This window comes from Bubalus bubalis, chromosome 7 (genome assembly GCF_019923935.1).
Source record: "Bubalus bubalis isolate 160015118507 breed Murrah chromosome 7, NDDB_SH_1, whole genome shotgun sequence".
Classification (NCBI taxonomy): Eukaryota; Metazoa; Chordata; class Mammalia; order Artiodactyla; family Bovidae; genus Bubalus; species Bubalus bubalis.
Genome location: NC_059163.1, coordinates 23,625,731 through 23,647,597, shown reverse-complemented (window position 1 = coordinate 23,647,597; position 21,867 = coordinate 23,625,731). Strand labels below are relative to the sequence as shown.

The 21,867-nt window shown below is 39.2% G+C and overlaps 1 long non-coding RNA gene across 2 annotated transcripts in view; it reads left to right on the top strand.

Annotated features, from left to right (window-relative positions):
- The window catches only part of LOC123334399, a 74,506-nt gene that overhangs the window by 40,340 nt on the left and 12,299 nt on the right, over window positions 1-21,867 (top strand). For both annotated transcript variants that reach the window (XR_006552167.2, XR_006552168.2), the window contains exons 3-5: window positions 516-611; window positions 1,155-1,368; window positions 17,512-17,622. This is a non-coding gene — a long non-coding RNA (uncharacterized LOC123334399). The remainder of the gene's footprint in view (window positions 1-515; window positions 612-1,154; window positions 1,369-17,511; window positions 17,623-21,867) is intronic.

Below are 21,867 nucleotides of genomic sequence, written 5' to 3'. Positions count from 1 at the left end.
AGGCTGCTAGGCTTTGGAGTGGCTTGTTATATAGCCACAGATTGTTGTTGTTTAGTCACTAACTCATGTCTGACTCTTTTGCCACCCCATGGACTGTAGCCCACCAGGCTCCTCTGTCCATGGGATTTCACAGGTGAGAATACTGGAGTGGGTTGCCATTGCCTTCTCTGCAGGTAATAGGAACCAAACCTTTTCAAAGCCTAACACTGAGAGTGTCTTAAATTACAACAGTGGTATGGATGTGAATGTTCAGTTTTTATAGTTTAGAGCACATTATTGCATACTAATTTAAACATGATACATTATTTTCATTTTCATCTTAAAAAGTTTTCAGGATATTTTGTCTCACAATATTATCATTACGGGCATTAGTTTATATTCTACAAATGTGGAAGTATAATCTAGCAAGGGCATATAGAATATGAAACACTGAGATAAAAAATGCTTAGAATCCAGAGAAATAAGTGTAACACAAATAATATTAAGTTTAGTTATCATTTTTGATTTGATTCCAGTCTGTTTGAGTGTTGCCAGTGTCCTGGGTCTTTCACTGGGTGCTGGAGATCCACAGATGAATGAGGCAAATGTGGCCCCTGTCATCATCATGGAAGGTAAGATAAGGTGTGGGTGAGGAACAGATAGTAAACAAAAATACACACTAGAACTTGTAATCCTAAATACAAACCCCAGCTGATGCGAAGAACTGACTCATTTGAAAAGACCCTGATGCTGGAAAAGATTGAAGGCAGGAAGAGAAGGGGATGACAGAGGATAAGATGGTTGGATGGTATCACTGACTCAATGGACATGAGTTTGAGTAAACTCCAGGAGTTGGTGATGGACAGGGAGGCTTTGTGTGCTGTGGTCCATGGGGTTGTAAAGAGTCAGACATGACTGAGCAACTGAACTGAACTGAATCACAAATAATACCATGTGCTATGCAAAGAAAAGGGCTTCCCTGATAACTCAGTTGGTAAAGAATCAGCTTGCAGTGCAGGAGACCCTGATTCGATTCCTGGGTCGGGAAGATCCCCTGGAGAAGGGATAGGCTACCCACTCCAGTATTCTGGCTTGGAGAATTCCATGGACTGTATAGTCCACAGGGTCACGAAGAGTTGGACATAACTGTGTGATCTTCACTTTCACTTTTTCAGTTTCATTAAAAGAAAAATCAGTTTGGACTCACTGAGAAGAATGGCCTCTTTAAGGAGACACACATAAGCTGAAACATGAAGGATGAAGAAGAGCTGGGGGAGAAGTATCCATTTGGAGACTAGTAGGTTCAAGACCCCGGGATTGCGCAGGACTTTGCATTTTGGTTCAGTGCCAGGGACTCACTCTATGAAGGGAATCATTTTGTAATTGGAGGTAAGTTTGGATGTGATGGCAAAGGAAATGGCAACCCACTCCAGTACTTTGGCCTGGAAAATCCCATGGACGGAGGAGCGTGGTAGCCTACAGTCCATGGGGTTGCAAAGAGTTGGACACAACCGTGTGGGTTCACGTTCACTTTTTTTCACTTTTGGATGTGAAGGCCTAGAGAAACAATTTGTGTTTTCAAGAAAACAATGCAGAGAACTTTCGTTTTATGATTACCATTCTCTCCTTTTCCTGTTCTTGCTCAGAATTTTACAACTGTGATTTATGAGATTTCTAATAGAAGGCTATATTTTAAAAAAATTCTATAAGTTTTAAAGAGTAACCCGAAATACTAGAGGTGAAAAAAACTGACTGCTGCTTTGGGTAAATACAAGAAAAGCATATCATGGATGAATTGAGATTGTTCTCTTGTTGTTGCTGTTGTTGTGTTGTTAAGTGTCCAACTCTTGGCAACCCCATGGACTGCAGCACGCCAAACTCCTCTGTCCTCCACTGTCTCCTGGAATTTGCTCAAATTCATGTCTATCAAGACATCTCATCCTCTGCCACCCCCTTTTCCTCCTGCCCTCAATCTTTTCCAGCATCAGGGTCTTTTCCAATGAGTTGGTTTTTCGAATCAGGTGGCCAAAGTACTGGAGCTTCAGCTTCAGCACCAGCCCTTCCAATGAATATTCAGGGTTGCTTTTCTTAGGATTGACTGGCTTGATCTTCTTGTAGTCCAAGGGACTCTCAAGAGTCTTCTTCAGTTCAGTTCAACTCAATTGCTCAGTCGTGTCTGACTCTGCGACCCCATGGACTGCAGCACGCCAGGCCTCCCTGTCCATCACCTACTCCTGGAGTTTACTCAAACTCATGTCCATTGAGTCGGTGATGCCATCCAACGATCTCATCCACCGTTGTCCCTTTCTCCTTTCACCTTCAATCTTTCCCAGCATCCAGGTCTTTTCAAATGAGTCAGTTTTTCGCATCAGGTGGCCAAAGTATTGGAGTTTCATCTTCAGCATCAGTCCTTCCATTGAATATTCAATACTGATTTCCTGTAGGATGGACTGGTTTGATCTCATTGCAGTCCAAGGGACTCTTGAGAGTCTTCTCCAACACCACAGCTCAAAAGCATCAATTCTTCAGTGCTCAGCTTTCTTTCACATCCGTACACAACTGCTGAAAAAACCATAACTTTGACTAGATGGACTTTTGTTGGCAAAGTAATGTCTCTGCTTTTTATATGCTGTCTAGGTTGGTAATAACTCTTCTTCCAAGGAGCAAGCATCTTTTAATTTCATGGCTGCAGTAACAATCTGCAGTGATTTTGGAGCCCCCCAAAATAGTCTGTCACTGTTTCCCCATCTATTTGCCATGAAGTGATGGGACCAGATACCATGATCTTAGTTTTCTGAATGTTGAGTTTTAAGACAACTTTTTCACTCTCCTCTTTTACTTTCATCAAGAGGCTCTCTAGTTCTTTTTCATTTTCTGCCACAAGGGTGGTGTCATCTGCATATCTGAGGTTATTGATATTTCTCCCAGAAATCTTGATTCCAGCTTGCACTTCATCCAGTCTAGCATGTCTCAATATGTACTTGACATATAAGTTAAATAAACAGGGTGGCAATATACAGCCTCAATGTACTCCTTTCCCAGTTTGGAACCAGTCTGTTGCTCCAAGTCCAGTTCTAACAGTTGTTTCTTGACCTGCATACAGATTCCTCAGGAGGCAGGTCAGGTAATCTGGTATTGCAATCTCTTGAAGAATTTTCCACAGTTTGTTGTGATCCACATAGTCAAAAGCTTTGGCATAGTCAATAAAGCAGAAGTAGATGTTTTTCTGGAACTCTCTTGTTTTTTTGATAATCCAGTGGATGTTGGCAGTTTGATCTCTGGTTCCCTTGCCTTTTCTAAATCCAGCTTGAATATCTGGAAGTTCATGGTTCATGTACCATTGACACACACACAGTTCAAAAGCACCCATTCTTCAGCACTCAGCCTTCTTTATAGTCCAACTCTCACATGACTATAGGAAAAGCCTTAGCTTTGATTATATGCACCTTTGTTGGCAAAGTGATGTCTCTGCTTTTTAATATGCTGTTTAGGTTTGTCATAGTTTTTCTTGCAAGGAGTAAGCATCTTTTAATTTCATGCCTACAGCCACTATCTAAAGTGATTTTGGAGCCCAAGAAAAGAAAATCTGTCTCTGCTTCCATTTTCTGCCTTCTATTTGCCATGAAGTTTTTCTTAATGTTGAGTTGCAAGCCATCTACTCTTTCACCCTTATCAAGAGGCTCTTTAGGTTCCTCTTCACTTTATGCTATTAGAGTGGTATTATCTGCATATCTGAGGTTGTTAATATTTCTCCTGGAAATCTTGATTCCAGTTTGTTCTATAAAGTAATATTTAAATAGTACAACATCCAATGAAATCCAAGCTATGAAGCATTCTTCTGGAGTTGATTGATTTATTCATTCAGTAAATATCTACAATGTTCTTAATATGTGGCTGGTGTAATACTTGGCACTGGAAATAGTCTCTACATCTTGATATCTAAATATCTAGATATTTACAATCTAGAATCAAGATTGTAGATAAAATGTGAGCAAGTAGACAAGCAGTAATTATAGTCATCATGTAGTATAGTCTATAAAGGAGGAGATGCTGAGACATCTAATATGAATTTGGGATAAAACAAGGATTATTTTAATGCAAACATTTAGCATCATTATTAGATGAGGTAACATAGATCTTACACTTTTAGTGAAAATATTACTATCCACTCATGGATTATTTACTTTGTGGCTTATCCATGATCAGTGATTAATCTTAGACTGCCTCTCTTCTGGTTCTGGGATGTGTATTTAGGAATACTTAGCAAATGGAACCTGGAATGTTAGGTCCATGAATCAAGGCAAATTGGAAGTGGTCAAACAGGAGATGGCAAGAGTGAATGTCTACATTCTAGGAATCAGCGAACTAAAATGGACTGGAATGGGTGAATTTAACTCAGATGACCATTATATCTACTACTGTGGGCATGACTCCCTTAGAAGAAATGGAGTAGCCATCATGGTCAACAAAAGAGTCTGGAATACAGTACTTGGATGCAATTTCAAAAACGACAGAATGATCTCTGTTCATTTCCAAGGCAAACCATTCAATATTACAGTAATCCAAGTCTATGCCCCAACCAGTAACACTGAAGAAGCTGAAGTTGAACGGTTCTATGAAGACCTACAAGACCTTTTAGAACTAACACCCCAAAAGGATGTCCTTTTCTCTATAGGGTACTGGAATGCAAAAGTAGAAAGTCAGGAAACACCTGGAGTAATAGGCAAATTTGGCCTTGGAATACAGAATGAAACAGGGCAAAGACTAATAGAGTTTTGCCAAGAAAATGCACTGGTCATAGCAAACACCCTCTTCCAACAACACAAGAGAAGACTCTACACATGGACATTACCAGATGGTCAACACCGAAATCAGATTGATTATATTCTTTGCAGCCAAAGATGGAGAAGCTCTATACAGTCAGCAAAAACAAAACCGGGAGCTGACTGTGGCTCAGATCATGAACTCCTTATTGCCAAATTCAGACTTAAATTGAAGAAAGTAGGGAAAACCACTAGACCATTCAGGTATGACCTAAATCAAATCCCTTATGATTATGCAGTGGAAGTGAGAAATAGATTTAAGGGACTAGATCTGATAGATAAAGTGCCTGATGAACTTTGGACAGAGGTTCGTGACATTGTACAGGAGACAGGGATCAACATCATCCCCATGGAAAAGAAATGCAAGAAAGCAAAATGGCTGTGAACCATGAACTTCCAGATGTTCAAGCTGATTTTAGAAAAGGCAGAGGAACCAGAGATCAAATTGCCAACATCTGCTGGATCATCAAAAAAGCAAGAGAGTTCCAGAAAAGCATCTATTTTTGCTTTATAGACTATGCCAAAGCCTTTGACTGTGTGGAATACAATAAACTGTGGAAAATTCTTCAACAGATGGAAATACCAGACCACCTGACCTGCAGCTTGAGAAACCTATATGCAGATCAGGAAGCAACAGTTAGAACTAGACATGGAACAACAGACTGGTTCCACATAGGAAAAGGAGTACGTCAAGACTGTATATTGTCACCCTGCTTATTTAACTTATATGCAGAATACATCATGAGAAACACAGGGCTGGAAGAAGCACAAGCTGGAATCAAGATTTCCGGGAGAAATATCAATAACCTCAGATATGCAGATGATACCACCCTTATGGCAAAGGGTGAAGAGGGACTAAAAAGCTTCTTGATGAAAGTGAAAGTAGAGAGTGAAAAAGTTGGCTTAAAGCTCAACATTCAGAAAACGAAGATCATGGCATCTGGTCCCATCACTTCATGGAAAATAGATGGGGAAACAGTGGAAACAGTGTCAGACTTTATGTTTTTGGGCTCCAAAATCACTGCAGATGGTGACTGCAGCCATGAAATTAAAAGACGCTTACTCCTTGGAAGGAAAGTTATGACCAACCTAGATAGCATATTCAAAAGCAGAGACATTACTTTGCCAACGAAGTTCCATCTAGTCAAGGCTATGGTTTTTCCAGTGGTCATGTATGGATGTGAGAGTTGGACTATAAAGAAAGCTGAGCGCTGAAGAATTGATGCTTTTGAACTGTGGTGCTGGAGAAGACTCTTGTGAATCCCTTGGACTGCAAGCAGATCCAACCAGTCCATCCTAAAAGAGACCAGTCCTGTGTGTTCATTGGAATGACTGATGCTGAGGCTGAAATTCCAATACTTTGACCACCTCATGCAAAGAGTTGACTCATTGGAAAAGACCCTGCTGCTGGGAGGGATTGGGGGCAGGAAGAGAAGGGGACGACAGAGAATGAGATGGCTGGAAGGCATCACCCACTAGATACACATGAGTTTGAGTGAACTCCGGGAGTTGGTGATGGACAGGGAGGCCTGGCGTGCTGTGATTCATGGGGTTGCAAAGAGTCGGACACGACTGAGCGACTGAACTGAACTGAATTGAATATAAATAACTTTTGGTTGATCTGCTGCTTGGAGATTCTGTGTCAGGCTAGCAAGAGTCTAGTAAGTATGCGTTAATTATTTGTTTCTAATTTCTGTTTTTCATTTGTGGATGTAGAAAGTTGATTAGGTTCAGAAACTTAGGATACTGAGAAGAATGTGAACACTACAAAACTTGTAAAGCAATAATTGGCAGGAACAGATATGAAATCAGGAGCTTGGGAGTTTTGTCTTGAGTTTTTAATTCCTTCATTCTGAGAGTCATAATCTATGGTTTTATTTGAACATTTGGAAAGTAGTGTTTTTAATGATTTCATAACTGTCCTGTAGAATATAAAATGAAGTAAATTAGTGGGATAATGCTATTTCTTAATAATACAAATTTTTTTTTCACAGGATACCATTGTCTGACATTGGAACAATTTCAGTGAATCACTCTTTTTTTTTGTTTTGTTTTTTTATTGAATGGTAATTGCTTTACAGAATTTTGTTGTTTTCTCTCAAACCTCAGTATGAATCAGCCATAGGTATACATATATCCCCTCCCTTTTGAACCTCCCTCCCATCTCCCTCCCCATCCCAACCTCTAGGTTGATACAGAGCTCCTGTTTGAGTTTCCTGAGCCATACAGCAGGTTTCTAGTGGCTCTCTATTTTACATATGGTAATATAAGTTTCCATGTTATTCTTGCCATACATCTTGCCCTCTCCTGCCCTTTCCCCATGTCCATAAGTCTATTCTCTATGTCTGTTTCTCCAGTGCTGCCCTGTAAATAAGTTCTTCAGTACCATTCTTCTAGATTCTGTATATATATGTTAGAATACAATATTTATCTTTCTCTTTCTGACTCACTTCACCCTGTGTAATAGGTTCTAGATTCATCCACCTCATCAGAACTGACTCAAATGCATTCCTTTTTATGGCTGAGTAATATTTCATTGTGTATCTGTACCACGACTTCTTTATCCATTCATCTGTTGATGGACACCTAGGTTGCGTCCATGTTCTAGCTATTGTAAATAGTGCTGCAATGAACAATGGAATACATGTGTCTTTTTCAATTTTGGTTTCCTCAGGGTATATGCCTATGAGTGGGATTGCTGGGTCATATGGTGGTTTTATTCCTAGCTTTTAAAGGAATCTCCATACCGTCTTCCATGGTGGCTGTATCAGTTTACATTCCCACCAACAGTGCAAGAGCGTTCCCTTTTCTCCACATCCCGTCCAGCATTTATTGTTTTAGACTTTTTGATGATGGCCATTCTGACCCATGTGAGGTGATATCTCATTGTAGTTTTGACTTGCATTTCTCTAATAATGAGTGATGTTGAGCAGCTTTTCATGTGTTTGTTAGCCATCTGTAGGTCTTCTTTGGAGAAATGTCAGTTTAGGTTTTTTCCCACTTTTTGACTGGGTTTTTTGCTTTTCTGATACTGAGTTGAATGAGCTGCTTATATATTTTGGAAATTAATCCTTTGTCTCTTGTTTCATTTGCTATTATTATTTTCTCCCATTCTGAAGGTTGTCTTTTCACCTTGCTTATAGTGTCCTTTGCTGTGCAAAAGCTTTTAAGTTTAATCAGGTCCCACTTGTTTACTTTTGTTTTATTTCCTTTAATCTAGGAGGTCAGTCATAGAGGCTCTTGCTTTGATTTATGTCATCAAGTGTTCAGCCTATGTTTTCCTCTAAGAGTTTTATAGTTTCTGGTCTTACACTTAGGTCTTTAATCCATTTTGAGTTTGTCTTTGTGTGTGGTGTTAGGAAGTGTTCCAATTTCATTCTTTTACATATGGCTGTCCAATTTTCCCAGAACCATTTATTGAAGAGGTTGTCTTTGCCCCATTGTATATTCTTGCCTCCTTTGTCAAAAATAAGGTACCCATAGGTGCATGGGTTTATTTCTGGGCTTTCTATCTTGTTCCATTGGTCTATATTTCTGTTTTTGTGCCAGTGCCATACTGTCTTGATGACTGTAGATTTGTAGTATAATTTGAAGTCAGGAAGGTGAAGTCAGGAGATGAAGTCTAGCTCCATTCTTCTTTCTCAAGACTGCTTTGGCTATTCGGGGTCTTTTGTGTTTCCATATGAATTGTGAATTTTTTTGTTCTAGTTCTTTGAAAAATGCCATTGGTAATTTGATAGGGATCATATTAAATCTGTAGACTGCATTTGGTAGTATAGTCATTTTCACAATATTGATTCTTCCTACCCAGGAACATAGAATATTTCTCCATCTGTTTATGCCATCTTTGATTTCTTTCATCAGTGTCTTATAATTTTCTGTGTACAGTTCTTTTGTCTCCTTAGGTAAGTTTATTCCTGGATATTTAATTATTTTTGTTGCAATGGCGAATGTGACTGATTCCTTAATTTCTCTTTCTGATTTTTCATTGTTAGTATATAGAAATGCAAGTGATTTCTGTGTATTTATTTTGTATCCTGCAACTTTGCTAAACTCACTGATTAGCTCTAGTAATTTTCTGATACTATCTTTAGGGTTTTCTATATACAGTATCATGTCATCTTCAAACCGTGAGGGCTCTGCTTCTTTTTTTCTGATCAATTCCTTTTATTTCTTTTTCTTCTCTGATTGCTGTAGCTAGGACTTCCAAAACTATGTTGAATAATAGTGGTGAAAGTGAACACCCTGTCGTGTTCCTTATCTTAGGGGGAATGCTTTCAACTTTTCACCATTGAAAATAATGTTTGCTGTAGGCTTACCATATATGGCCTTTACTATGTTGAGGTAAGTTCCTTCTATGCCCATTTTTTGAAGAGTTTTGATCATAAATGGGTGCTGAATTTTGTCAAAGGCTTTTACTGCATCTATTGAGATTATCATATGATTTTTATCTTTCAATTTGTTGGTATATCACATTGATTGATTTACATATATTGAAGAATCCTTGCATTCCTGGAATAAACCCAACTTGATCATGGTGTATGAGCTTTTTGATGTGTTGCTGCATTCTGTTTGCTAAAATATTTTTGAGGATTTTTGCATCTATGTTCATCACTGTTCATCAGTGATATTGGCCTATAGTTTTCTTTTTTGTGTGTTGTCTTTGTCTGGTTTTGGTATCAGGGCGATGGTGGCCTCATAGAATGAGTTTGGAAGTGTTCCTCCCTCTGAAATTTTTTGAAAGAGTTTTAGAAGGATAGGCATTAGCTCTTCTCTAAGTGTTTGATAGAATTCTCCTGTGAAGCAGTCTGGTCCTGGGCTTTTGTTTTTTGGGAGGTTTTTGATCACAGCTTCAATTTCAGTGCTTGTAATTGGGTTGGTCATAATTTCTATTTCTTCCTGGTTGAGTCTTGGAAGATTGAACTTTTCTAAGAATCAGTCCATTTCTTCCAGGTTATTCATTTTATTGCCATATAGTTGTTCATAATAGTCTCTTATAATCCTTTGTATGTCCACATTGTCTGTTGTAACTGTTCCTTTTTCATTTCTAATTTTGTGGATTTGATTATTCGCTCTTTTTTTCTTGATGAATCTGTATAAAGATTTGTCAATTTTGTTTATCTTCTTAAAGAGCCAGCTTTTAGTTTTATTAATCTTTATCATTGTTTCTTTCATTTGTTTTTCATTTATTCTGCTCAGATCTTTACAATTTATTTCCCTCTACTAATTATGGGTTTTGTTGTTGTTGTTGTTGTTCTTCTTTTTCCAATTGTTTTAGGTGTAAAATTAGGTTGTCTATTTGATGTTTTTCTTGTTTCTTGAGGTAGGATTGTATTGCTATAAACTTCCCTCATAACTGCTTTTGCTGAATCCCATAGGTTTTGAGTTGCTTTCATTGCCATTTGTTTCTAGAAATTTTTTTATTTCTTCAGTAACTTGTTGGTTATTTAGAAACATGTTTTTCATCTCCATGTGTTTGTGTTTCTTACAGTTTTTTTTTCTTGTAATTGATATCTAGTCTCATAGCACTGTGGTTGGAAAAGATGTTTGATATGAGTTCAATTTTCTTAAATTTACTGAGGCTTGATTTGTGACCCAAGATGTGGTCTATCCTGGAGAATGTTCCATGTGCACTTGAGAATAAGTTGTATTCTGCAAGCGGATGGAATGTTCTGAAGATATCAATGAGATCCATTTCATCTAATGTATCATTTAAGACTCGTGTTTCCTTATTAATTTTCTGTTTTGATGATCTGTCCATTGGTTTAAGGGTGTTATTAAAGTGTTGGGAGCTGCATTAGGCATTACTGACAAAATGGAGGCACGGCCCTAAACCCCGTCCCTTTGTTCCGTAAGCACAGACCCGGAATGAGGGAGTTAGGCTTTGTGATTCCGACTTGTTTTTTCCTTTCCTCGGCTGAGTTGACTGAAGAGAATATTAAGGTGCTTATTTTTTTTGAGAGGAGCATGAGAAGGCATAAAGCCTTCTGCAGCTGTACTCAAAGAATAATTCATAAAGTTAATCACTAACATTTGTTCAAGGACTTTTACAAAAAATGCTCCAGGGTGAGCACACAGGCCACAGCTTGAGGCCATGGGAGGGATTGCTATCTGAGGCCCATTTGTGAGAAAAGTGTTTATGGCAAAGGAGTTTGCTGAATTTAGGGCTTAGGAATAATTAAAATAGTTAGAAGCTAAAGATTTAAGGATTGCTGTAATGTTAACATATTCTACTATAGCTTATAGAAATTAGGGACTTTATAAATATTATTAGCTAGAAGCCCTTTCTAAGAAATAGTGAGCTTAGTATACTAGGGGCAAACAGGACTTAGAAAGATAAGAATTAAACTGAGGAATGTGGTATGCAGCCCAGACATTAGCGTGAGTTACAGTGTATTCACAAGGACACATGAGTAAAAGTAGATAAGAGAATCACTGAGGAAGGAACTCCTTTTGAGGGGCAACAATGAGTTTTGGAGAAAAATAAATCTGGGTCAATGGGAAACAAAAATATCAAACCTCTGACCTAATGCTTTTGTAGAAGTATAAAAGAGAATCATAAGCTTGAAATAAACAGGCAGTCCAAGAAAAATGAGAGGCTGCCTCAGTTTCTTGCCGACACCACTCACCCCTTCAGGTTGAATCCCTGGCTGCTGGAGCTGGACTCCGGCATTAAAGTCTCCTACTATTATTGTGTTATTGTCAATTTCTCCTTTTATGTCTGTTAGTGTTTGTCTTATGTATTGAGGTGCTCCTGTGTTGGGTGAATGCTGCTAAGTCACTTCAGTTGTGTCCAACTCTATGCAACCCCATAGACGGTGGCCCACCAGGCTCCCCCGTCCCTGGGATTCTCCAGGCAAGAACACTGGAGTGGGTTGCCATTTTCTTCTCCAATGCATGAAAGGGAAAAGTGAAAGTGAAGTTGCTCAGTCATGTCTGACTCTTCGTGACCCCATGGTCTGCAGCCTACCAGGCTCCTCCGTCCATGGGATTTTCCAGGCAAGAGTACTGGAGTGGGGTGCCATTGCCTTCTCCTGTTGGGTGCATAGCTATTTACAATTGTTATGTTTTCCTCTTGGATTGATCCCTTGATCATTATGTAGTGTCCTTTCTTATCTCTTGTAATATTCTTTATTTTAAGATCTATTTTGTCTGATATGAGGATTGCTACTCCAGCTTTCTTTTGCTTGCATTTGCATGGCATGTATTTTTCCATCCTCTCATTTTCATTCTATATGTGTCTTTAGGTCGGAAGTGGGTTTCTTGTAGACTCATTGAATCACTCTTGAAACTATATATATATATATATATATATATACACACACACATACATACATACATATATATTTAAATTAATAAGACCCCTTGTTATGTTGTAAAGCTATATATTAAACTATTTTAGGGAAAAAAGTAGTTTTATCTTAGAATACATTTGGCAGTTTAATTAAATGTTTAAACACTTTCCTACAGAGGCCAAGGGTTTCTCAGGTGGCTAAATGGTAAAGAATCTTCCTACCAATTCAGGAGATGTGGGTTTGATCCCTGAGTCAGGAAGATCCCCTGGAGAAGGAAATGGAAACCCACTCAAGTATGCTTGCCTGGGAAGTCCCATGGACAGAAGAGCCTGGTGGGCTACAGTCCATGGGGTTGTAAGAGAGTTAGACATGACTTAACAATTGAACAACAACAACAGAGGCCAAGGAGCTACTTATTTTGTGGATTTTTTCCCCAAGTGTTAGTTGTCCACACAGATGACAGATGATTTTAACATATGACTAAAACCAACAACATCCAAAGCTTATTTCCAGAATGTTCCCTTGACAAATTCTCATTCATCTATACGAGAGAATCTCAGCTCTGATGGGGGACAAAGCTTGTCCAGTTACCTGTGGCAGCCTTGTCCAGCCATGCATGTCCTTTGCCCTACCTTAAACTTAGAAGTACTAGTGAATAATGACCCCTGGCTCTTCTAGCCTCCACCCAAAGACTGTTTATTTAACTTCAGGATGAAAGACTAGAAATGTCTCTATGTGGATACTTCTCAGATATTCCTGATCCCACATTCCATTCTTCTTCATCCACAGGACCAAACTTCTTTCTCTCTTAGTTCCCATTAGATGTGCAAGCTACACCAGTATAGAGACTTTAGGTGCATATACTTTTGTGGGTGAAAACAAGAGAATGGCTATCCATTCTCCATTTTGAAGACAGTTGGCTTTTTTTTCCCCAGTAAGAGGTAGAACAAGGTATTGTATTTTTGGTTGGTGTAATTAAGTGAGCCTAAGGGGTAGATGAGAAGGCAAAGTCAAAGAGTTCTAAGAAGAGTAGGACAAGAAGTGTGAGGAGTACAGACATCATTGGTCTGCTGCAGTGCCTGTCTCCCACACGTCAGTCAACTATGAATTGAACTGCACTCCATCTGGGCTAATACAAGGGTCATGTGATACTCCTTGGCCACTCTTACATTTTATAATATCACTGGGAGAATTATAAATGCATGTGAGGTTTATTGGAACAGGGTAAGTTTGTCTGTTTTGTTCACAATTTCATCTATAAGACCTAGAACGTGTCTGCACGTTTGTGCGTAGTCACTCAGTTGTGTCTGACTCTTTGTGACCCTATGGACTGTAGCCTGACAGGCTCCTCTGTCCATTGGATTCTCCAGGCAAATGTACTGGAGTGGGTTGCCATTTCCTCCTCCAGGGGATCTTCCAACCCAGGGATCAAACCCACATCTCCTATGTTTCCTGCATTGGCATGCAGATTCTTTATCATTGAGCCGACTGGAAACCCCACTGCTATATAGTAGATGTTCAGGAAATATTTATCTAATAAATTACTGCATATATGATTAAGAACACAGATGAGTAGAAGTGAAAATAAAAGTGTCCAGGAGTTTGGAAAGGGAAGAATCACAGTTGGCTGCAATCATTCAGGAAAACATCACAGAAAATGAGAGCTTGAGGTCATCAAGGGGAAGGAGACAACTGAGAATATGTAGGAAAAAGGAAAAGGAATCCAAGGGGAAGAGGGAAGGGAGCAGGGAAAAAGGCAAGAGGTGGGCATTAGTAAGACTGCTTTGAGGACAATGAGAAGATAAGCTTAAGTTTCTTTCTGTTACTTGGAATACCAAGAACTGTGTTATTTATATGATCAAGTGTGGTTTCTGTGATTGCTGTCTAGGCTGGCCCTGAAGCTAGAAAGAGTTGTTGAAGTTTAGGAAGTTGGAAATGACAATAATGCCCTTGAGCTACTCTGGAGCTGGTCTCCTATGGTCACAGCACTTACAAGAAATAGAAGGGTAAGGAGACCCAGGATATGCAGGAGGAGAAAGGCTCCCCACCCCCTGATCTGTATTGCTAACTCCTGGGCACTGTGTGAAGAACAGATTCTTTACAAATTGAGAGAATCTCTGATCAGATCAGATCAGATCAGTCGCTCAGTCATGTCTGACTCTTTGCGACCCCATGAATCGCAGCACGCCAGGCCTCCCTGTCTATCACCAACTCCCGGAGTTCACTCAGACTCATGTCCATCGAGTCAGTGATGCCATCCAGCCATCTCATCCTCTGTCGTCCCCTTCTCCTCCTGCCCCCAATACCTCCCAGCATCAGAGTCTTTTCCAATGAGTCAACTCTTTGCATGAGGTGGCCAAAGTACTGGAGTTTTAGCTTTAGCATCATTCCTTCCAAAGAAATCCCAGGGCTGATCTCCTTTAGAATGGATTGGTTGGATATCCTTGCAGTCCAAGGGACTCTCAAGAGTCTTCTCCAACACCACAGTTCAAAAGCATAAATTCTTCGGCGCTCAGCCTTCTTCACAGTCCAACTCTCACATCCATACATGACCGCAGGAAAAACCATAGCCTTGACTAGACGGACCTTTGTTGGCAAAGTAATGTCTCTGCTTTTCAATATGCTTTCTAGGTTGTCATAACTTTCCTTCCAAGGAGTAAGCGTCTGTTAATTTCATGGCTGCAGTCACCATCTGCAGTGATTTTGGAGCCCAGAAAAATAAAGTCTGACACTGTTTCCACTGTTTCCCCATCTATTTCCCATGAAGTGATGGGACCAGATGCCATGATCTTCATTTTCTGAATGTTGAGCTTTAAGCCAACTTTTTCACTCTCCACTTTCACTTTCATCAAGAGGCTTTTGAGTTCCTCTTCACTTTCTGCCATAAGGGTGGTGTCATCTGCATATCTGAGGTTATTGATATTTCCCCGCCAATCTTGATTCCAGCTTGTGTTTCTTCCAGTCCAGCGTTTCTCATGATGTTCTCTGCATATAAGTTAAATAATCAGGGTGACAATATACAGCCTTGACGTACTCCTTTTCCTATGTGGAACCAGTCTATTGTTCCATGTCCAGTTCTAACTGTTGCTTCCTGACCTGCATACAAATTTCTCAAGAGGCAGATCAGGTGGTCTGGTATTCCCATCTCTTTCAGAATTGTCCACAGTTTATTGTGATCCACACAGTCAAAGGCTTTGGCATAGTCAATAAAGCAGAAATAGATGTTTTTCTGGAACTCTCTTGCTTTTTCCATGATCCAGCAGATGTTGGCAATTTGATCTCTGGTTCCTTTGCCTTTTCTAAAACCAGCTTGAACATCAGAAAGTTCACGGTTCACATATTGCTGAAGCCTGGCTTGGAGAATTTTGAGCATTACTTTACTAGCGTGTGAGATGAGTGCAATTGTGTGGTAGTTTGAGCATTCTTTGGTATTGTCTTTCTTTGGGATTGGAATGAAAACTGACCTTTTCCAGTCCTGTGGCCACTGCTGAGTTTCCCAAATTTGCTGGCATATTGAGTGCAGCACTTTCACAGCATCATCTTTCACTGATGGTTACTATCAATTAGATAGATATGATTTTGAAATAAAATCATCAGGTGTTTTAAAAAGTTGAAATTTTTCCAAAGAAAATGAATTGGGGCTATTTCTCTGAGAATGAGACATTCTGAAACTATCTATTGCTATCTACTTACACATTCCTTAAATGCAACAAGTTCCTGATGCTAAGTATTTGTTTCAAGGATGGAAAAGGGTTTTCTAGTGCTAGTAATACTTTGGCTACTTAGTGCAAAGAGCTGACTCATTGGAAAAGACACTGATAATGGGAAAGGTTGAGGACAGGAGAAGGGGACAACAGAAGATGAGATGGTTGGATGGCATCATCTACTCAGTGGACATGACTTTGAGCAAACTCCCAGGGATAGTGGACAGGGAAGCCTGGCATGCTATAGCCTATGGGGTCACAGAGTCAGACACAATTTAGCGACTGAACAATGACAAATACAACAATGCTATTAATACACTCCCTGGGTCTTTACATCTTTGAGGACCTATATAAGGATGCTATGTTGTAGATCACTGGGAAGAGTTTAAAGTTTTAGGTAGAGAGTCTGAAGGTTGGTCGCTGCTGTGATTCCTTTCCTTGCAATATTTCAGCCAATGCTACATAAAGACCAGAGGAAGCAATGGGAATGTTTATATTTTAAGAGTCCAGACTGCTTTAGGAGCAAAATTACCATGACCAAGTTACAACTGATACATCAACTTATTTAGCTGTTGCCTCCTTAGCTTTGAAACATGAAGTATGACATAAATCAAAATGTACATTAACAAAGATGGTATAAAACATCTGTGGAGTCTATAAAAGGGAAAATTACATTAGTCACCATGCTAACAATGTGTGTGTTATAATTTCTATAAAAGCAGAAGGTATCCAGGAACTCAACAGACAAAAGAGCTGAAATAAACCTCTTATCCCAATGCAAACAGTATAGAAAAGGAACTTGATGTTGTCTCCCTCCTGCTTTGCCCCAGGATGTAAGGAGTATTTGCTGGAATGGATAGCCATTCTCTGCTCTAGGGGATCTTCCTGACCCAGGAGTTGAACCCAGGTCCCCTCCACTTCAGGCAGATTCTTTACCATCTGAGTCACCAGAAAAGCCCATTTAAACAGATAGAATGACTCAATTTCTTTAAATTAAGACAAATAGATTCTTCTTGAAAGAAAGGGAAAATAATTTCTTATCGAAGCATATAATTGCTGGCAAACAATCTTCCTGGTATTAAGAACTCATGCACTGCTTGTTAGAGTTGCTGGGACAGTCTGCTGCTTAATTCTGGACACAGATTCTGCCTTTAAAATTATTAAAATTTAATAATTAAAATATTAAAAAATTATTTTATATTATAAAAATATAATCAGTTTTGAAGAAAGGTGAGTCCTGAATACCCCATAACAAAAATACATGCACATACTTATCTCATTTTTATGGTCATCATCAATAACTTTTGGCATCAAATAACTTACCCAGCCAATTACATAGTGTTCTCAACTGATGCATTTCTATAGGAAGAAAAAAGAACCAAAGATGGTTGATTGTGCACATCAAGAGGCATTAGGAGAAATTCTCAAGTTATCCTCCTCTTTCCTTTTCCCTTGGTAATGACACCTGACATTAATCAAGGAGACTTAGAAAGCATGGCTGTGGAGCTGTCGGGATAAGAGGCAGGTCTTTTCCTTCGTTTGTCCTTACAATCGTAAAACTTCTTATTTCAATGGCCAATGTACCTGAAGTTAGCAGTTTGTTTTGTCTGTAATTTGTGCTGTATAACAATGAGAATGATGTTTTCATTATTCGTGATATATCAGTCTGTTCCTTTCCTTGTCCCCATTAACAATAAAATACCCATGCAGTTTTCAGCCATTATCATTTTTCTCCTGATAAACCATCTGTGACATGGAGACCTTGGAGCTGGGAGTTGTGGCCACAATGCTCAATAGACTGTGCCTGCAGCTTTTTCAGAGGTAACTGCTGTAGAAAATCAGCTCTGCTGTTATTCCTCTCTGTTAGGATTTTTTTTTTCTCGTTCCTTTTTATACTTCAAATATAATGCGAGTCCACAAGAATTCAGCCAAGGGCATTTTGCCTGACAACAGAAACCACATCTAAGGCTCTTTACTGGGTGCCAGAGTTGTCCTTTCACATAATTCCAGCTGCTTTTGCTATTATATTTAATTAAGGAGCTGGAAGGAAAATGTTCTCACTATAGAACTGCTTTGTCCATCCTTTAAGGTGCAGGAGCCCTCTGCCTTTTGGATTGTTGTCGTTGTTGTTTAGTCACTAAGTTGTGTCCAGCTGTTTGCGACCCTATGGACTGTAGCCTGTCAGGCTCTTCTGTCCATGGGATTTCCTAGGCAAGAATGCTGGAATGAGTTGCCATTTCCTTCTCTAGGGGATCTTCCCAACCCAGAGATTGAACCTAGGTCTCTTGCATTGGCAGGTGGATTCTTTACCCCTGAGCTACCAGGGAAACCCTGCCTTTTGAACAGATTTTCACAAATAAAATGATTTTAACGGAAATGAAAAGGAATTAGATGAAAAAGTCTTGCCTCCCCCAGCTGGTTTCATAAATAAACAAGCCCAAGTAGTTCTCCAGAGCCTTCTGGTTTTGACTTCTAATCTTTGTGAAGCTGATGTGATATTAAATGGTAATATGGTGGGAATGTCTAAAATTAAGTCATAAAAGTAATTCTAAAATAGATGTTAATGGATCACTTTTTGTGTTGGTGTGTGTATTATGCAGGATTCTCCGGAGAAACAGAACCAATAATATGTGTGCATATAGAGAGATTTAGTTTAAGTAATTGGCACATGAGATTATGCATGTGTGCTCAGTCATGTCCAACTCTTTTGTGACCCTCATGGACTGCAGCCCACCAGGCTCCTCTGTCCATGGATTATTCCAGGCAAGAATACTAGAATGAGCTGATATTTCCTACTCCAGGGTATCTTCCTGACTCAGGGATCAAACCTGCATCTCCTGAGTCTCCTGCATTGGCAGACAGATTCTCTACCACTGTGCCACCTGGGAAGCCCCGGCACATGTAACTGTAGAATCCCAGATCTGGTGAGGGAGGCTGGAAGGCTGGAGATTCAGGAAAGAGCTGTAGTTTGAGTCCAAAGGCATTCTGATGACAGAATTCCTTCTTTCTATGAAAAGGTCCATCTTTCTTCTATTTAGGCCTTCAACTGCTTGGATGAAGCCCACATGCATAACAAGGAGTAATCTACTTGACCCCAAAGTCACCATTTTAAATGTTCATCTCATCCAAAAGCATCTTCACAGAAATATCTGAATAATGTTTGACTGGATATCTGGGTACTATGGCCCAGAGAAGTTGATCCATAACACTGTAGTTGTTGTAGTTGATACATAGCATCGTAGCACTTGTATTAATGTTATATAAACATCATTTTTAATTAGATATCACTTGGAACATTTACAAAAGCTCACAAAGTCATCTGAACCAGACAGTTATTTTATTTCCCATAAATATCCCAAGGTCAAGAGTTTACATTTTTATTCTGGTTATAGACTGTTACTATTGTCCCCCTGCTTATTTAACTTCTATGCAGAGTACATCATGAGAAACGCTGGGCTGGAGGAAGCACAAGCTGGAGTCAAGATTGCCAGGAGAAATATCAATAACCTCAGATATGCAGATGACACCACCTTTATGGCAGAAAGTGAAGAGGAATGAAAAAGCCTCTTAATGAGGTGAAAGAGGAGAGGGAAAAAGTTGGCTTAAAGCTCGACATTCAGAAAACGAAGATCATGGCATCTGGTCCCGTCACTTCATTGGAAATAGGTGGGGAAACAGTGGAAACAGTGTCAGACTATTTTTCTGGGCTCCAAAATCACTGCAGATGGTGACTGCAGCCATGAAATTAAAAGACACTTACTCCTTGGAAGGAAAGTTATGACCAACCTAGATAGCATATTGAAAAGCAGAGACATTACTTTGCCAACAAAGGTCCGTCTAGTCAAGGCTATGGTTTTTCCAGTGGTCATGTATGAATGTGAAAGTTGGACTGTGAAGAAGGCTGAGTGCCGAAGAATTGATGCTTTTGAACTGTGGTGTTGGAGAAGACTCTTGCGAATCCCTTGGACTGCAGGGAGATCCAACCAGTCCATTCTAAAGGAGATCAGTCCTGGGTGTTCTTTGGAAGGACTGATGCTAAAGCTGAAACTCCAGTATTTTGGCCACCTCATGCGAAGAGTTGACTCATTGGAAAAGACCCTGCTTCTGGGAGGGATTGGGGGCAGGAGGAGAAGGGGATGACAGAGGATGAGATGGCTGGATGGCATCATCGACTCGATGGACATGAGTTTGAGTGAACTCCGGGAGTTGGTGATGGACAGGGAGGCCTGGTGTGCTTTGATTCATGGGGTTGAAAAGAGTCAGACATGACTGAGCAACTGAACTGAACTGATACCTATAAAATCAGGAAGTTTGTACAGTCAGGAAGTTCTCTGCTGAGTTACCCTAGGTTGTGGTACCTAGTATTCTATTGTACTTTGGAGGGAGTCTTCCTCTATTAATGGAATCTGTAAGGCCCATTACATAGTCCATTGAATAGTAATTTCAATCTCTATCTTTGAGTAATAAATTAGGCTGTTGTATCAAAGAGAGAGTTTATTTTAAATTTTTGAATTATAAAATATGAACACTAAAAAAAAAAAAAATATGAACACTGTATGTGTGTGTATGTGCATGAATTTTCATTTTTTTACCAAGTCATTTCATTGAGTGTCTATAATTGGAATAAACTTTTTCCTCAGCTCATAATGTTTTGAGGATGAACTGCATTTTATTTCTTTTTTGTTGTTGTTCAGTAGCTAAGTTGTGTCCAACTCTGCAACTCCAGGAACTATAGTATGCCAGGTTTCCTCTCTCCTAGAGCTTGCTCAAACTCATATCCATTGAGTCAGTGATGCCATCCAACCATCTCATCCTCTGTCAACCTCTTCCCCTTTTATCTTCAGTCTTTCCCAGCATCAGGGTCTTTTCCAATGAGTCAGTTCTTTGCATCAGGTGGCCAAAGTATTGGAGCTTCAACTTCAGCATCAGTCCTTCCAGTGAATGTTCAGGGTTGATTTCCTTTAGGATTGACAAGTGTGATCTCCTTTCTGTCCAATATCTTTGGTTGAATTTTATTTTTCCTTTGAGAGTATCTGAACCAGTGCTGGAACTGGGTCCAGAGAAGGGTCCCTTCACTGATTACCTCTTGGGTCTCCCTTTGTTCTCTTCTTAACTGAGCAACAGAAACCTCTTCTTTTCCTATTTTAAACCAAAGAAGGATGACACAAATGTGGAGAGAAATAATCAAGCTGTTCTTAGAGAATGAACAGCCATGAGCTCATTTGAAGAGTACAGTTAATAATATGAAATTTGAAGTTAACATAATTGTTTCTCTTAAGTGGGTTTGTACCAAGCTTAATTCTGTTTTTTATCCAATGGCATTTTTATATATTTTAGTAATAATAAGAACAAGTCAGATCATATTATCGAAAGTTGAGATTTAGGATGTATTTTCTTGATAGTATTTACCCCTTTGAAATAAGTTATTTGTTAGAAGTAGCTTAGCTTCTTGGGAAAAATAATTTCCCACAAATGAGATAAGAGCAAAAGTTTATTACTTGTTTTATTCTTCTTGGGACCAGGTTTCATAATAACTGTGCTAATAACCAGATTAAAGCACTACAGATGTAAATGCTAATATCATGGGGGAATGATTAATAACTTTTGGAGACATTTCTCATCTAGTCTAATCTGATTATCCTTATAGATGGGAGATGTTATCAGCACCTGAGTTGAGCATGAGAAGTAAAATTGAGCAAAACTAGAGAAAAATGAATCAATACATCTTTTGAACAATAATATTTAGAAATATTAATAATGTAAAGTTTCCAGTGAATTTTAAACCCTCTTTGCTAGCTGTCATGGCTCAGAAATTTGACTATAGTTAAAGCTTATTTTATTCTTAATTTTGTCCCTATTTAATGGTTAGGCATTGGTTTCTGGTCTCTGTGTTTGAATCATGGACATTTTTCACTTGCAAAATGGATGATATGAATTAAATTTATGTTTTAGGTATGTGGCAAGTACTATTTATCAACTGTGTGTTTTGGGAAAACTTCATGATAGAGATCTTAAATTTGAGATATTTAAGTTCTTCATAGAATATGAGTATTAATAAGTCAGTTA